Source organism: Staurois parvus, unplaced genomic scaffold (assembly GCF_062004578.1).
Source record: "Staurois parvus isolate SC_StPar_1 unplaced genomic scaffold, SC_StPar_1.0 ptg000007l, whole genome shotgun sequence".
Classification (NCBI taxonomy): Eukaryota; Metazoa; Chordata; class Amphibia; order Anura; family Ranidae; genus Staurois; species Staurois parvus.
In genome coordinates, this window is record NW_028317803.1 from 10,027,393 (window position 1) to 10,045,953 (window position 18,561).

The 18,561-nt window shown below is 42.4% G+C and overlaps 1 protein-coding gene and 1 pseudogene across 1 annotated transcript in view; both read left to right on the top strand.

Annotated features, from left to right (window-relative positions):
• DIAPH3 (diaphanous related formin 3) overlaps positions 1 to 18,561 on the top strand; it is a 1,068,692-nt gene that overhangs the window by 841,018 nt on the left and 209,113 nt on the right. The gene's annotated exons all lie outside the window — the stretch shown is intronic.
• Positions 4,663 to 10,406, top strand: LOC149474292 (uncharacterized; annotated as a pseudogene).

The window sequence follows — 18,561 nt, forward strand, 5'->3', positions numbered from 1 at the left end:
AATGGAGCAGCCGACTATCACTCAGAGCAGGTCCTGGAACCAATGCGGCAGGGGTACAGTGGAGACATCCCCATGGCGTCTTTCCCTTAGTGGGTGCTGGTCGGAGTCCAGAATCGTAGATTCCCCAAAAAACTACCAAATGACGTGTCAACCGGGAAGGGAGTCCAGCGCAAAACAGGTTGTGAGAGAGGAGGCATTCGGGGCTCCATAGGGAAGGCCATGGGAACAACAGAAGAGGCATAATTAACCACAGGCAGCTGAAAAAATTACACAGAAGTGGCCCGATGAAAGGGGAGCGGAAGCCAACTAAGGCTCGTGCCGTTGCTTCCTGTGCGCAGGGGAGGCCGATGGGCTAGAAGCGGCCACCGCGCCTCCAATAGGAGGTCTTGGAGGAGTCGAAGGGCCAGTCCGTCTTCTACGAAGGGAATGGCCCTGCCAGTCCAATGCACCATCTGCTGATCTGGGGTCAGGGTCGAAAGCCCTCTGAGACCCCTGCCAGTCAGGCAGGTCAATCAATGGGATATTCAGTGACGAGCAAAAAGATGGTAGATTTTCAGGAATTCGCAAATCATATGTGTGGCCACCAACCCGAGCTGAAAGGCAAAACGGAAATCTCCATCTATATATAATATTGTGGGAACGGAGCGACTCTAGTAGTGGCCTCAAAGCTCGCCTTTGTTGTAGGTTCATGCTGGATAAATCCTGGTACAGTTGTATATCCGCTCCTTCGTATGACAGATGCCTTCTGATCCTAGCGCATCGAAGTATATCTTCCTTGAGCGGGAAGTGAACAATGCAGCAAATGATATCTCTAGGTGGATCCACATCGCTTCCCCTGGGCCGACTTGCTCTGTGTGCACGCTCAATCTCAATGGGGGTTGCCGGCGGGCGACCCAGAAGGTCGTTAAAGATGGTTGTCACTGCCTTAGGTATATCAGGGTTTTCCACGGATTCAGGGACACCGCGGAGTCTAATGTTATGTCTACGGCCACGGTTATCCAAGTCTTCAATCTGCCTGTAAAACTCTCTGATAGTCGCAGTGTGGGCCCCTGACTGTCGCTGTAAGTGGAGTATAGCATTCTTGTTGCTACTGGAGACCGTTTCTACCTGAGCCAGTCTTGAGCCCATTGCGCGAATGTCCTCCCTTAAATCATTAAGGGCAGTGGTCAGGGTAGTAGCCAGAGAGGCCTTTATATCAGAGGCCACAGCATGCAAATCTTTGAGGGACAAGGACTGTGTGGCAAGAGAGAGATCATGCTGTGGCACTGTGTCACTTCCAGCCTGCATAGCCATGCAGGAAGAGCAGCCTGTGTCAGAGGCTGAGGCTGCAGAGGGAGGGGGAGAGGGGGATTGAGAGAGAGAGGGAGGTGGCTGCGGCCCTGCTCCCTGTGCCTGGGAGCTAAAGAGCTCCTTGATGTGTCTCCCTGCTGGCTTGTGGCCCCTTGGGGACCGCGATCGGGTGCCGGAGAGCGTCCGGTCGTGTTTCCCCATGATGTGAGGGGTCTGTCTTACCCCTCCCGACCACGCTGTTTGGCAGTCCGATCCGGCCGGCGGGAACTCCTACATTAAGCGGCCATTCCGCTCGGCGCCAAGCCACGCCCCAGAAATATCATTTCTACCAAAAACAGTGATTGATCAGGTTAGTGATGTCTGACTGCTATTATTTTGAACACAACTGTGTGTGTGTGTATGTGTGTATATATATATATATATATATATATATATATATATATATATATATATAATATTATATTTTTTTTTTCTTGTGCTACTGAATCACTTAAGGGTTCTCTTAAATTTGTATAATTTTGTTTGAAGTGGCAGCATTGATTTTGAATTTTTTTCATTTTATCTTTTAATCACATTTGTTATCACGCATCAAGTGCAAATGTTCTTGTTTTCACATATATTATGTAATGAATGTCTATGGGTTATTTTTTGAAGAATAAGGATATTGTTTGATGCTACTTTAAGGGACAGGGTGAAGCTCACATATACAGAAAAGGATAAGAACTACATGTAAATTTACTTGTCTAAACCTTGTAATCTACTAATCTTTTTGGTGTTTGATTTTTACTGAAAGTGTTGTCACTGTCACTGAGATACAAAATTAGGGAAATCCCATCTGTTGTGGTTGCCACTAAAAAGCAGAAGTGGGTATTTCTTTTAATGGACATAGTTTAAACTCTTGGGTATAATTTATCTTCCTGTCATGTTGTTGGGTCAGGAAATAAAGGGAAATGCTCTATTTAACCACCTGCCTACCAGGCACTTATACCCCCTTCTGCCCAGGCCAATTTTCAGCTTTCAGTGCTGTCGCACTTTGAATGACAATTGCGCGGTCCTGCAACATTGTACCTATATGACATTTTTATCATTTTTTTCACACAAATAGATTTTTTTGGTGGTATTTAATCACCACTGGGTGTTTTATTTTGTGCGCTATAAACAAAAAAAAGAGCAAAAAATTTGAAAAAAGTTTTTCTTTGCTTCTATTATAAAATTTGCAAACAGGTAATTTTTTTCCTTCATGGATATGCATTGGTGAGGCTGCACTGATAGGCGGCACTGATGAGGTGGCATGGATAGGCAGCACTGATGGGCACTGATAAGAGGCACTAATGGGCACTGATAGCTGGCACTGATGAGAGGCACTGCTGGGTGGCACTGCAGGGAACAGTTGGGTGGCACTGATGGGTACAGCTGGGCGGCACTTATGGGCACAGGTGGGAGGCAGTGCTGGGCACTGATCATCAGGGCACTAATGATCAGTGCCGATCACTTCTCTAATAATTGCCGGTTATCGGCAGTACTTTCCTCACACTGTGACAGCGTGAGGAAAGTGCAGCCAATAACCAGCAACTGTATTTACCTGGTAATCTGTTGTGTCATTGGCACAGCTGATCACTTGGTAAAAGGCCGCTGTGATTGGCTGTTTACCGTATCACATGATCAGCTGTGTCCGTAGGACACAGCGATCACAGGTGTCACTGGGGCATGTTCTGGGAGGATGTCCATGGACACCCTCCAAGAACTAGACAACCGCGCTGTAGCTGTCTTTCGGCTATAGTGCGGTAGGGAACCAGTTCAAGAAACCAGTAAATAAAAAATTGTATTTTAGGTGGAGTTCTCCTTTAACTGGTAGTCTTTATATCCTCTGAAGTTCTGGGTCTGTAATAAGGACTTGGAAATACAGAGAGTACTAAAAAGCAATCCTCTCCACTTGGACTACCCCAGAACTCCTCACCCTAAATGGGTGAGCACCCCTGAGTACTCAACATTACCTTCAAAATGTACCCCTTAAAGGGACAAAAACCCACATGGGGGGAAATATGCCTGCTGTCCAGGACCCTTCCTGGCATCCTGTACAATACATACCCATACACATTCACATGACAAACACAATTATATGCACAGTTCGGACCTATTGATGTACAGTAAGCATACACAGGATGAGTATGTCATTTATTTTACTGAGAGCATTCCTAAAATCTGCTTAAACACTTGCCCTCCAGAGGATTTACCCCCCTTCCTGAACAGGCCTTTTTTTGCTATTCGGTGCTGCGCTATTTCAACTGGTAATTGCACGGTCATGCTGTTTTACCCAAACAAAATTTGACCTTTTTTCACAAAAATAGAGCTTTCTTTTGTTGGTATTTGATCACCTGTGAGCTTTTTATTTTTTGCTCTATAAACAAAAAAAAACCAGAAAATTTTGAAAAATAACCTATATTTTTTACTTTTGGCTATAAAAAAAATATATAGTAAACACAAAGTTAGTCATACATTTAGGCCAAAATGTATAATGATTGCTTTGTGTGAAATGTATAGCGTCTACAAATACTACAGCATATAAATGCTGCAATTTATGCCATTCTTTGCTGTACAGTGCTGCGTTAGTTTGACTGACAATTCTGCTATCATGCAATACTGTACATAAATTAAATTTATGTCTTTTTTTGTTGATATTTGATCACCTCTGGTTTTTTTTTTTTTTTTTGCGCTATAAACAACAAAATACAGTATATTTTGAAAAAAACGTTATTTTCTCATTTCTGCTATAAAAAATATCCTATAAACTAAAATTTTGCCATAAATTTAGGCCAAAGCGTATTTTGCTACATATCTTCAGTGAAAAAATAACTGCAGATTATTTGGTTTGTGTGAAAGTTATAGCGTCTACAAATGGCGGTATAGATATTGGAATTTACGCCAGTTTTTGCTACATGGTGCTGCACTAGTTAAACTGACAATTGCCTGGTCATGCAATGCTGTACACAAACGAAATGTATGTCCTTTTTTCACACAAATAGAGCTTTCTTTTGGTGGGATTTGATCACCTAGGGGGTTTTTTTTTGCGCTATAAACAAAAAAAGACCAAATTTAGGCCAAAATGTATTTTGCTACATGTCTTTCAGCTCTATGGTCAGCTGGCAGAACCACCGTCTGCATTCTTAGGTTCCCCTGATGGCACGGGACTGCCCGAGAAGGTCGTGGAAGGCAACGGAGAGGGGGGGGGGATCTTCTCCCGCTGCTTGTAAAAGCAATCCTACAGCTAATTAGCCACTAGGATTGTTTTTACATGAAAGCCGATCGCCGGCTGAAAAAAATGACACATGATGATGCAGGCATCATCCTGGTATAACCACTCAACGTCCAGTGATGTACCACTACATCGTTGGTCCTCGTTTGGTATGTATGCTATGTTTTCTTTTTTTTTCATTCAGCCCAAAGGCTGCTTAAAAAAACTACGAAATCTCTGCCAGAAAAAGTGTGTGGTATGTCCACCATTAGAATATACTGCCCTGCATCCACCCACTTCTAATGGTGGGCACACATTAAATGTTCTTTTTTTGTTGTTCAGCCCGTTGGCTGAATGAGGGGAAAAAAAATCTATCAGGTTCCTCTATTAGTATCAAGTGATGTGGATAAATAAATCTCTGCCAAATTTCTTTTTTTAAATATATGCAAAAGCAGAGGGACCATCCACCCACTGAACACCCCAGACCCCCATGTTGGATCTCATCCAACAGCGCTGCACACTCTTATGTATATTCCAAGAGCAAGACCCCGTTGCTGTCAGAATAAACAGATCGGTGCTGCAGCTGAATGACATCCCTGCAGAATAAAACAGTAAAACATAAAAAATAGTGTAACAGTAACTCGACAACAAAAAAAACTACAACTATTTTTTGTTTTGAATTTATTTTTGTTTTGTTTTTTTTACTTTTACTTTTTATTTTGTTTTTTTTTTTATAGTTTAACTTTAACCGGATTGTAGGGTCTCTCTAAATGAGACTACCTGACTACCTAACATCATTTTAGACCCTGTGCAAATATGTGCCCTTAACTGTGTCATGCTGTACCCTATACTAATAGTCTACTAGTGTATAGTAGCGACGGAAGCAATCCTTGAGGCAGAGACCAGGTTGGCCAGGACAGGAGGGACAAAAAAAGCAGGTGTCACTCCTAATTCCGTGTCTGCTACAGACACAACATCTTTTTTTAAGGTGTCCTTTGGTTTGGGATACCAGGATTGACATCGGGAAAATGCCTCTCATGCAGCCGGCTAACTGCATCTGGGTTGAAGGGTTTGGGCCATAGCACCTTCTGGATACAAAAGGGCCGTGATGATCTCTTCCTGCCATTTTAGGAAGGATTCACAACATCCAAGTTGCTTTTAAAGCACAAAAGCATTATATGGAGCCAATTGAAATAAATAAACAAACACTTTTTTGTATGGCTTCATCGTCTGGTCATTGAAATCCACCCCTCCCATGTTAAGGTTATAGTTGTGGGGCTTCTCAGCAACATAAGCTGCCGTGGCAATTTGGATGGTCGTGTCTGTGTGAATGGAAGAGAGGACGAAAATATCCCATTTGTCCTTCCACTTCACTGCGAGAGATTCCTCATTTCTCAAGCTGGCTTTTTCCCCTTTTCTAAGACGGGTATTTACAAACTGTTGAGAGAAGCCCCGGCGATTAGATTGCACAGTGCCACTTGTGCCAGTTCCAAGATTGTACAATTGTCTAAATAGTGGCACGCTTGAATAAAAATTGTCCACATATAAGTAGCACCCCATATGGAAAAAGGATGACACCAAGTCCCAAACTATCTTGCCACTGCTCTCTGTGTAGTCTGTAGCACCTGGGGGGCTCCACTTAACTATCTTTTCTCTCGTAAATCCAAAACCTATATGTATAGCCTGTTGCCCTCTCACAGTTCTTCTACATCTTGACCCCATATCTGGCATGCTTTCTAGGGCGTAATTGCTTGAATGCAAGGTGGCCAGAAAAACTAATGAGGGATTAATCAACACAGATGTTTTGCCGGGGATTATAGACATCTGCAAATTTTTAAAGTGATTTACGAGGGGCCAAATTTTGTGGAGCCGATCAAATTCAGGGTCACCCCAAGGACGACAGAGTGTATTGTTGTTGAAATGCATAAATCGCATTATATTCTCATATCTATGCCTGGCCATGGCAGCAGAGAACATGTGCATATGATGAAACGGGTCTGTGGACCAATACAACCACAATACATTTTTTTAGTAGTGCCCATGTTGAGGGTTAGGCCCAAAAATACGTTAAATTCAGAAACCTTAATTGGTTTCCATGCGAATGGTCTGGCAAAGTTTGAATTTGGGTTGGTGGCGATAAACTGTTGTGCATATAAATTGCTTTGATCCACAATCAATGCATACAGATCTTCCATCAAAAACAGCTCCAAAAAAATCAAGGGAAGTAGTTAAATTTGCTGTTTCCACCTGAATTCTGGGTTGGTCAGTGAATGGAAGAAGTACGGGTGCTGCAGAATTTGTGGGCTGCCAATCAGGATTTGCAAGAACATCTAGAAGGACACTAGGAGCTCTACAGGCCTGTGTGCGAATTCTTGGTGGCTGCAGGACACCACCGCACCAGCTTGTACTGTACTTATGGGACTCGCCACATCACCAAGTGATACTGCAGTGCTGGTATGCATAAGATCAGAATGTGTTAGGACGCTGGTGCTCGCCAATTCACCAAAAGGTAGAGCAGCACTAGTACTCTGGCACTCTGCTGCATATGAGAATCATCATGTAATTGTACCCACCTCAGCAACCTCGGAACGGGGTTGGGTACGCTTTACCTTAGCAGGGACCTCTTCTCCATCGTCTGAGCTATCTGTCAAGCTGCCGCTGCTATCTGCAGGTTCGTATTCTCAGGCAGATTCTGTCAGAGAGGCTTCCCCTTCGCTCTCATCTGAAGTGCTCAGAATCCTGTAGTCCTCTTCACTAGAGTTGCTTTCATTGGACATTTTGGCCACCAAATTTATAGGTACCTAGTGCGACTGCATGAACCACTACAAAACAATTTACTGGCAAGTGCTAACAGATCAGATCTGTGAACACTGCGGTTTTGTGTGCAATGTATCAAGTGACAGTGATCTACTGACACTGCGCTTGCTGGGGGGGTAAGCGTAGGGGCTAAATACTAGTGCTGGCAGGTGTCGGGGATGATCTCCCTAATGCTGCATTTTTGGGGACTCTATACAAATGTGAACATTGGTATAGTGCTGATCTGATCAAAGATATTGATCTGTTCAGACACTATACTAGTAATGGAGGTTTATTGTGTATGTGAACGTGTTGCTGGCAATCAAAGGGTTAAATGTGATGACTGATGTAGTGACAGGGCAATCTGACGCTGTCTAGGAGGGACGCTAAAGCTATCTGAAGTCGCCTGGGACACTAATGCAGTGATCATTAAAGAAATCCATACACTGTACTAATGATACTGGTGATAGGCCAGTGAAGGGGTTAACTGGGGGGCGATCAGGTGGTTAAATGTGTCCTAAAAGTGTTTTATGTGTGTGTGGTGCTTTTACTCATGGAATGTGCCCAGAAAGAGAGACAATTTCATAATTTGCTGTACCTGTGTAAATGTATATGTTGGCAATCTGATTGTAAGAAGTTCACAGATATCAAATGGAGTCAATTCCTCTCTATTGTAACAAGATCAGGAGACAAATGTCAGGCCAGTGGGTACCTTTGAATAACTGAAAATACCCTCCTCTCTGATAGATCTCAGTGGGCAAAAGAATAATGATCTGGTCTGACTTTCTTAGCTGATAGCTTTTGTTGCCGTTACATAAGGTTAGTGAGGAGGGGGTGTCTGCAGAGTACACAGCCTTGCAGGCTGCATAATAGTATGCCTGACAAGGGCGAAATATTCAGCTGACATAGTTTGTAGATTCAGACCATTTCCAGTCCCACCATTTCATGTTAATGGCCAAATTTTCTTCATGCTCTTGCCTTCTATCTGAATTGAACATCAATCAGATACACAAAATATGTTTACATACTCCAAAACTGCCTAAGAATTTGTGAGCGGTGAATGATGTTGGGCTTGATCACTTTGATTTGATACTGTATACTGTATGTCTCCTCTATTCCCTTTAAACAGTTTTTGTGAGAACACTATTCCTTTGTCTTTATTTGGCTTCAGCTATCCATATCTCATGCATCTTTAGTTGCTAATCAAAGACTAACCTTATACTTTTTTTTTTTTTTATTCTGGCTCAGATGCATTTCTGGAGCAATGTAGAATCACTATCACTAATAGCCTTGCCAATTTTGTTGTATTCTAAGAGGCACAATTTTTGCCTGCAGAAATACTGCTACATGGATGGCATATTTTATAGGTTGTTTTAGAGGGTAGTTATCCAAAAAGTAAAGTTTTAAAATGTTTACTTCCATAGTACAAGAAAAAAAGTTATAGCTTGAGTAAATAAGAAATGTTGCCAATGATATACATATGTAAGGCATGTTTCTGCTTTAAAATGGAGGGTATGTTGGAGAAATGTCAGATGTTGACATGGTACTGATGGTGGTTAATGAGCAGAGGATGGCTGTTGATAATACCGAGGCTGCATTTCAGCAGCAAATCACATAATTATTCTTGTAGCATATCAAAAAGGAGAAAATGAAAGGAATACAGGCCTACATCTGACTGAATAGCAGTATAAAAATTGCAGGATCAGAAAGTGTTTTCACATAGAACCTTCCTTTATCTCACTGTCTCATTAGTCATTAATGTAGTTATGTTGTCTTTTCCGTCATTGAAAATACGGAACATTTGTGTTGTGTTTAGAAAAAAAATATATATATTTTAGTTGTTTGAATAATAAATGTAAACTATGCAATGCTCTAGACAAAACTAGCAGCCTGTTTGGTATAATCTTTGTAGCATAACTTCTAGTTGAATTCTAGTTTTCAAGCTGCAAAAAGTTGTAAAAACCGTTCTGTCCCTGAAATCTAAATCCTAGTGTGAAATTGTATGCCAGTTTCAACATTTATCTACTTCAGGGTTTTATGGGCCCACAAACTTTTATATATATATATATATATATATATATATATACACACACACACAGTATATACAGTGCTCAGCATAAATGAGTACAGCCCTTTTGAAAAGTAAGATTTTAATCAATATCTCAATGATCGCAAGAACAAGTTCCAAAATTTTGACAAAGTTCAGTTTTATAGAACATTTGTTTAGCTCATTACATGAAAGTAAGGTTAATAATATAACATAGATTACAAAATCTTCAGTTTTACTCAAATTAGTTGATGCAAAAATGAATACACCCCACAACAAAAACTACCACATCTAGTATTTTGTATGACCTCCATAATTTGTATAGACGGCACCAAGTCTTTTAGGCATGGAATGAACAAGTTGACGACATATTGCAACATTTATCTTTTTCCATTCTTCAAGAGCTACCTCTTTTAGAGCCTGGATGCTGAATAGAGTGATGCTCAACTTGTCTCTTCAGAACTCCCCATAGGTGTTTGATGGGGTTCAGATCAGGAGACATACTTTGTTCACTGAATTACTTTCACCCTGTTCTTCAGAAATGCAACAGTAGCCTTAGATGCATGTTTTGGATAATTGTCATGTTGGAAAAGTGCATGCCGACCAAGGGCATGGAGTTATGGTAGCATCTTCTCTTTTAACATAGAGCAGCATATCTGTGAATTCATAATACCATCAATAAATGCAGCTCCCTAACACCAGCAGCACTCATGCAGCCCCACAGAAGGACACTGCCACCACCATGTTTCACTGTAGGCACCATGTATTTTTCTTTGTACTCCTCACCTTTGCAACACCATACAGTTTTGAAGCCATCCGTTCCAAAAACATTTATCCTGGTCTCATCACTCGAGAGTACAAAGTCCCAGTAGTGTTCTTATTTTTCAGCATAGGCCCGGGCAAATTCTAAGTGGGTTTTTTTGTGCTTGGGCTTTAGGAGAGCCTCCCTTCGTAGACGACACCCATTCATGCAATTCCTTTGCAGTGTATGCCGTATTGTGAAATAATCACCCCAGTTTGGCTTTCTACTTCTTTAGCTAACTGAAGTGAACTCGCATGGCAGTTTTCTTTAACCCTTCTCATCAGAAGAAGCTCCTGTCGAGGTGTTAACTTCCGTGGACTACATGGATGTCTCTGTGAGATGGTTGCCATTCCATCTTTGTAAAATGTTTGTATCACTTTTGCTACAGTATTCTGACTGATAACTAAAGCTTTAATGATCTTCTTGTAGTCTTCACCTTTCTTGTGTAAAGAAATTATTTTCTTTCTCAGGCCTTGTCACATTTCTCTTCCTTGTGGTGCCATTGCTGACAGCATGGAATGGGAAGAGGTTTTCTTTGTTAAGGAATGCCCTTTTATAATCAACTGTCTGCTGGACACCTGTTTAATGAACAATTAGACTCACCTGTAGTTGAAATCTTGTTAATTAGGATTTTGTTGTATAAAATGTAGTTTTGCCCCTAAGACTTTCAGTGGGGTGCATTCATTTTTGCAACATGCTCTTGAAAGAATTTGGAAAAATACTTTTTTGTGTGTGCATATTTTGCAATCAATGGCCCGCATTTGTGGCAGTGTGTGTGTATATGTGTGTATATATATATATATATATATATATATATATATATATAATTTTTTTTTTCTTGAATACAAATCAATAAAGTTGTCTAGATGAAAATACTCTCAGAGCAGCTGGCTTCTATTTCAGTGGATGGTCTTGAGACCTATTGGCTTTGATGGTTTAGAATTGTGTGTGAAGTAACATAAAAAAAAAACTTTTTCAAGTTGAATAGGGCAGAAAGGCTGACAAAAAAATTAAAAATCAGAAACTGTTAGGGGCATATTTCTAAAGCAATATGAAATTCAGTTAACATTCACTGCAGGTAAAACTTCCAAAGACATATATTTTAAAGGACAGTGATTGATCCACCACCAGTGTTTGGTGAAAATCACATTTACAGCTTTATAAATATGACCTGTAGTGTCAGGTACTGCAGTTTGCAGAATATCAGCAGAGAGATGCCATTCTCAAAACATAAAGCACAATAGTCTGTTGTCTCACTGTTTCAGGCAAACCCAGCAATACAGTAAGTAACACATGTATGTGTCCTGTGTACATGCAGGCAATCTCATTAAACATTTGTGAGCAACAACAATAATATTTTTATTTGTATAAGCAAAAGGGATGGAAATCATATTTGATACTATCCTCAATGTCAAGACTCTTTGCATTTTTCTCTTTTAGTGTAGACCACAATGTATACTGCAACATATCTTTTGGTAAAAATAACCCAAACCAGTGTATATTATTTAGGCTGTGTGAAAGTTATAGTCTACAAGCTATGGTACGTATCTTTGAAAATTGATCAATCCTGATGTACTGACAGCTTCGTTTGTTGAGGCCCTAAAATGCCAGGACAGTACAAATATCCCCCAAATGATCCATTTTTTGAAAGTAGACAGTCCAGGGTATTTAGTAAGAAGCATGGTGAGTTTGTCATTTTTTTCCCACAATTCTTTGAAACATGAAAAAATAAATACATTTGTTTTTTGTTTTTTTTTTTCTTCACAAAATTGTCACTTTAAGAAGGTATTTCTCACACACATCATAGACATACTTACAACTACACCCCAAAACACATTCTGCTACTCCTCTTGGCAATTTCACATGTGTGATACTTTTTCACAGTCTAGCCACATCGAGAGGCCCAACATCCAAGGAGCACCTTCAGGACTTCTAGGGACATAAATTACACATCTAATTTCCTGACTACCTATCACACTTTTGAAGGTCCTGGAGCACAAGGACAATTTAAACACCCACAAATTTTTTGGAAAGAAAACACCCCAATGTTTGTCATTTTTTTTCCACAAATTTATTGGAAAATGTGGAAAGAAAATTTTTTTTTTTTTTTTACACAAAGTTGTCAATATATAAAATAAAATACATTCTGCTACTCCCCCTGAAAAAAAGTAAATAAATATATTTTTTTTTCCTCACGCAATTGTTATATTAACAGGTTATTTCTCTCACACGGCATATGCATAGTTGCAGCTTCACCCCAAAACACATTCTGCTGCTCCTCCCGAGTATGGGAATACCACATGTTTAAGACTTTTTCGCAGCCTAGCCACATAGAGAGGCCCAACATCCAAGGAGCACCTTCAGGCATTCTAGGGGTATGATGGGCTGCACTGATGGGCTGCTGTGACAGGTACACTGATAGGCTGCACTGATGGGCTGCTGGTACACTGTGTCCTGTGATGTACTCAGAAATCCTATTTTACTAATTGTACATCACAGGACACAGGGGGCTTTCAAGAAGAAGATTTTACATGTTGCAGAGAAATTGTTGCTTCACTCAAGAAAGTTAACCCTCTGCCCCACCCAGCCTGACCGGTGCTCTTGATAAACAGAACAAATTACAGAATACAATAAACACTTTATACAGTATCTACAGTTGTGCTCAAACATTTGCATACCCTGGCAGAAATTGTGAAATTTTGGCATTGATATTGAAAATATGACTGATCATGCCAAAAAATGCTCTTTTATTGAAGGATGATGATCATATGAAACCATTTATTATGAAATAGTTGTTTGGCTTCTTTTTAAATCATAATGATAACAGAAATCACCCAATGGCCATGATCAAAAGTTTAAATACCCTGGAATGTGTGACCTTGGTAAAGACACACAAGGTGACACACACACGGGTAAAATGCCAATTAGAGGTTAATTATCCACATGGGGATCAGAAAAGAACTGTCAAAAGTCCTGCGTAACAAGGTAATGGAACTTTCTAAACATGGAAAAGGAAATAAAAAGATGTCCAAAGCCTTGAATATGCCAATCAGTACTGTTACATCACCTATTAAGAAGTGGAAATTTCAGGGATCTCTTGATACCAAGCCAAGGTCAGGTAGACCAAGAAAGTTTGCAGCCATAACTGACAGAAGAATTGTCCAGGATTCAAAGAAAAACGCACAGGCAACCTCAAAATAAATACAGGCTGCTCTGGAAAAAGATGGTGTAGTTGTTTTTAAGGAGTACAATACGGTGATACTTGAACAAAAATTAGCTGTTTGGTCGCGGTGCCAGAAAGAAGCTTTTACTGCACCAATGCAACAAATTGCCCAGTTACAATATGCCTGACAACACCTTGGCATGCCTAACTAGGCCTTTTTGTGTCATTGATGCAGTAAAGGCTTCTTTCTGGCACCTCAACCATGCAGCTCATTTTTGTTTAAGTGTCATCATATTGTGTTTTCAAAACAACCACACTGTCTTTTTCCAGAGCAGCCTGTATTTTTCTTGTGGTTACCTATGGGTTTCTCTTTGTATCCTGAACAATTCTTCTGGCAGTTGTGGCTGCAATCTTTCTTGGTTTACCTGTACTTGACTTGGTATCAAGAGGTTCCTGAATTCTCTACTTCTTAGTGGAAGTGATGACTGGCATATTCAAGGCATTGGACATCTTTTTATGTCCTTTTCCATCTTCATAATGTTCCATTATCTTGTTATGCAGCACTTTTGACACTTCTTTTCTGATCCCCATGGCTCAGTATCTAGCCTAGTCCGTGCTTTCACATAAGAGCTAACAAACTCATTGACTATTTATACACTGACACTAATTGCAATTTAAAAGCCACAAATGCGGGACATTAACCTCTAATTGGCATTTTAACCCGTGTGTGTCACCTTGTGTGTCTGTACCAAGGCCAAACATTAAACTTTTGTAAACGTAAACTTTTGATTATGGCCATTTGGGTGATTTCTGTTGTTATGATTTAAACAGGTACCAAACAGCTATTTAATAATAAATGGCTTCATATCATCATCCTTCAATAAAAGAGCATTTTTTGGCATGATCAGTCATATTTTCAATATTAGTGCCAACACTTCACAATTTCTGCCAGGGTATGAAAACTTTTGAGCACAACTGTATAGTAACACTAATTTTAAATTTGTCCCTGGTCATATGGAAACAAAAAAAGGATTGTTCTCAATTTTCACTTCTTTTTTATGTTGAAATGATAAAAGAAAAATGCTTCTAGCATAATACCACCAACAGAGTGTCTTGTTAGGTTCAAAAATCATTACAAGCCCCCCTACCTCCAAAAGAAAACACAAAATTAAAAAAAATATATATTTTTTTACACTTCTTTACCAAAGGTAATAACAAAAACAAAGCTCATAGTCCATTTTTTATGGAAATAGCTGGTGGGCAGCAGGTGTTTCTACTCAGGTTAGAGTAAACTAACTGTACTACTGGTGGTCAGTACTCTTTATTTCTTGGTGATTTCCTGTTTAACTGGTAGTGATACTCTTCCTTGTTCCTTCATTAGTAGTCAGTGAGTGAATTCTTAAACATTAGTTTTTAAGTTGTAATCTGCCTCTGTTTATTGGTGGTCAGTGTCAGGTAGTCTTGTTGATTGGTGATCAGCAGTGAGTTGCCCTGGCAATGGTGAGTGTTCCTTTTCTGTGGTGGTTTTGGTATGTGCTATCACTTTTTACTGGTCACTGTTGAGTGCCCCTGCTAGCTTGTGCTCATTGGTGAGTGCCTCCTAAACTAAATAGTCATCAATTGGAGCAAGCTAAATCAAATCATTGGTGTTCAGTGGTTATAAGCTCCTCAGGTTTGCTGCCTTCCTCTGCTGAATGATCTCAACTGGAATTCTGCAGGCAGCATTGAGCTGAATATCATTCTGCTCTATGCTGACTGGTAGAGATGAGCGAATCGAACATGACGAAGTGGAATTCGTTCCGAAGATTTGGAAAAATTCTATTCGCGACGAATCCGAAGATTAGCAAACTTCGGATGCACGAATCGAATTTTCCCAAAAATGGCGGCGACATGTGTGGCCACGGAGAAAATGGACAGAGAAGATGGGGCGGGCATCCCTGGGAAGGCGCGCAGACAAGGCGCGCTGACCCATAATGCATTCATGACGTGATCGCATTAGCCAATCAGCAGCCAGCCAGCACTATAAATCGCGGCCATCTTAGAATTCTCCATTAGCCTCCGGTCATTCAAGAGAGACAGACCTGTCTGTATTAAGGGACAGAGTTAGGGCCACAGAGACTTTAGGGCCACAGAATCGTTACTCAGGGACACAGAATCATTACTCAGGGACACAGAATCGTTACTCAGGGACACAGAATCGTTACTCAGGGACACAGAATCGTTACTTAGGGCCACAGCTATCAAAGAATCGAAAATTTAAAGTGACATACACCCTTTTTTTTTTTTGGTGGCTGTCGTGCACAGTTGGTGCTGCAGTTTGCCGATTGTGCAAAATAAACTGACTTTCTGCTTCACAACCACTATTGTACGTTCAAAGAGTTAAATCCATTTACACGCCGGGTGGCGGTAATATTTTTTGGGTGATTAGTGCATTCCAGTGACAGAAACGTACAGTTTCCAGCCAACGGCAAGCTGCAATTGACCGATTGTGCTAAATAAACTGACTTTCTGCTTCACAACCACTATTGTACGTTCAAAGAGTTAAATCCATATACACGCCGGGTGGCGGTAATATTTTTTGGGTGATTAGTGCATTCCAGTGACATAAACGTACAGTTTCCAGCCAACGGCAAGCTGCAATTGACCGATTGTGCTAAATAAACTGACTTTCTGCTTCACAACCACTATTGTACGTTCAAAGAGTTAGATCCATTTACACGCCGGGTGGCGGTAATATTTTTTGGGTGATTAGTGCATTCCAGTGACAGAAACGTACAGTTTCCAGCCAACGGCAAGCTGCAATTGACCGATTGTGCTAAATAAACTGACTTTCTGCTTCACAACCACTACTGTACGTTCAAAGAGTTAAATCCATTTACACGCCGGGTGGCGGTAATATTTTTTGGGTGATTAGTGCATTCCAGTGACATAAACGTACAGTTTCCAGCCAACGGCAAGCTGCAATTGACCGATTGTGCTAAATAAACTGACTTTCTGCTTCACAACCACTATTGTACGTTCAAAGAGTTAGATCCATTTACACGCCAGGTGGCGGTAATATTTTTTGGGTGATTAATGCATTCCAGTGACATAAACGTACAGTTTCCAGCCAACGGCAAGCTGCAATTGACCGATTGTGCTAAATAAACTGACTTTCTGCTTCACAACCACTATTGTACGTTCAAAGAGTTAGATCCATTTACACGCCGGGTGGCGGTAATATTTTTTGGGTGATTAGTGCATTCCAGTGACCTAAACGTACAGTTTCCAGCCAACGGCAAGCTGCAATTGACCGATTGTGCTAAATAAACTGACTTTCTGCTTCACAACCACTATTGTACGTTCAAAGAGTTAAATCCGTTTTTATTTTTGGGGTGCTTATTGAATTAAAGAGTATGTCAGACAACACGCAGAGGAGTGGCAGAGGAGGCAATGTTTCAGGAGCGAGCAGACGTGGCAGCAGAGGAAGGGGTCGAGGCAGCACTAGTCGCAGCCAGAGGCCAGTGCTCCCGGTGTCATCCAGCGGTCGTGTCTCCACCGACAAACCTGCCGTCATCGATTGGTTGACTCGGTCGTCTTCCTCTTCCCAGGTCACCTCTGACACCTACAGCCAATGGTCGGTGGGTACGTCAGACACAACCGTTAGTTGGCATGGCCCGGGAGCAAGCCCACTGAAATCACGTGTCCTCGACCTGCCCCTGTCCTTTGGTGTTCCCTCACCAAGTGAAGTATCGCATGCTGTGGGCTCAGCCCCACTGTACAGTGAGGAAGAGCTAACAGAGGACGGTCAGGAACGGGGGGAGACATCCGCCTCTTCAGCAGCCAGGCGAAGAAGTACTGGCGAGGAGAGTGGCTCGGTAGCCGGTCTAGAGACAGGTCTGTCTCCTGACCCACACGCAGCCGAGGGGGCTAGTAGTGACGCGGAGACCCTAATTGATGATGATGAGGCTGATCGCACTTGGCAGCCTCGTCGTCATCAGGCTATTGCTTTCGCATCATCAGGAGAAGAGGGTGCCAGCTTGCCAGCGAGCAAAACAGTCGGTGGGTTGCCCAGGAGGCAGCAGGGTCGCAGCAGTGTCAGTGGAGCCAAACGGCCACGGAGTAGAGCACCAGCTCCACTGCAGCCTACCACCACGGCCAGTAGTGGTGCCGGTGTGCACGGAGGAAGTAGCAGTCAGCCAGTGAGGAGTAGCGGGGGCAAAGTTTCCTACTCGGCGGTGTGGCAATTTTTCGTCAAGCCGCCCGAGGAAGTAAACGTAGCCGTATGTCGACTATGTGGCCAGAAAGTCAAGCGTGGCCAGGGGGCCAATGTTGGGACTACAGCGTTGCGTCAGCATATGCAGCGTCGCCATTCGGTGGCCTGGGAAAACCGTGATAAAGATACGGCGGTTCTGCCTGCCCCAGCCCCCGCTCCATCACCCGCTCCGTTACTTGCTCCGTCACCCGATGTCAATCGCCCTCTATCAGCCAGTCAAGGCTCCAACACCTCTGCTGAGGGGAGTTGTCGCTCGTTGGCATCTTCCGCTCGTTCAGATGCTCCTTCTCCTGCTACTCCTCTTCACGGATTCCGTCAGCAGTCTTTCTTGGAATCCGTTTCCAAGAGACAACAGTTTGCGAGCACGCACCCGACGGTGCAGAAGCTGAACGTCCTCCTGTCCAAGTTGCTGGTGCTGCAGTCCCTCCCTTTCCAAGTGGTGGACTCAGCACCTTTCCGAGAAATGATGGCTTGTGCCGAGCCGCGGTGGAGAGTGCCAAGCCGGCATTTCTTCGCCAAAAAGGCAGTGCCAGCCCTGCATTCACATGTAGAAGAGATGGTGGGCCAGTCTTTGAGCATGTCGGTCTCTGCCAAAGTGCACGGCAGCGCCGACGTGTGGAGCTGTAACTACGGTCAGGGACAGTACATGTCATTTACGGCCCACTGGGTGAACGTGGTGCCGGCACAGCCGCACCAGCAACTTGGACAGGTCACGCCGCTTTTGCCTCCACGTTTGCACGTCCTTGGTCCAGCAAAGATGTCCGCCTCTACCACCTCTTCTTCCGCCGTGTCCTCAGCCGCCACCCCCGTGCCAAGTCCCATTACCCGACCGGCATATCACATGTGCAGGGCGCAACGGTGCCACGCTGTGCTGCACCTGGTATGCCTTGGGGAACGTAGTCACACAGGGGAGGAACTTCTGAGTGTAATGAACAGAGAAATCGACAGATGGCTGTCTCCGCGCAAACTGAAAATC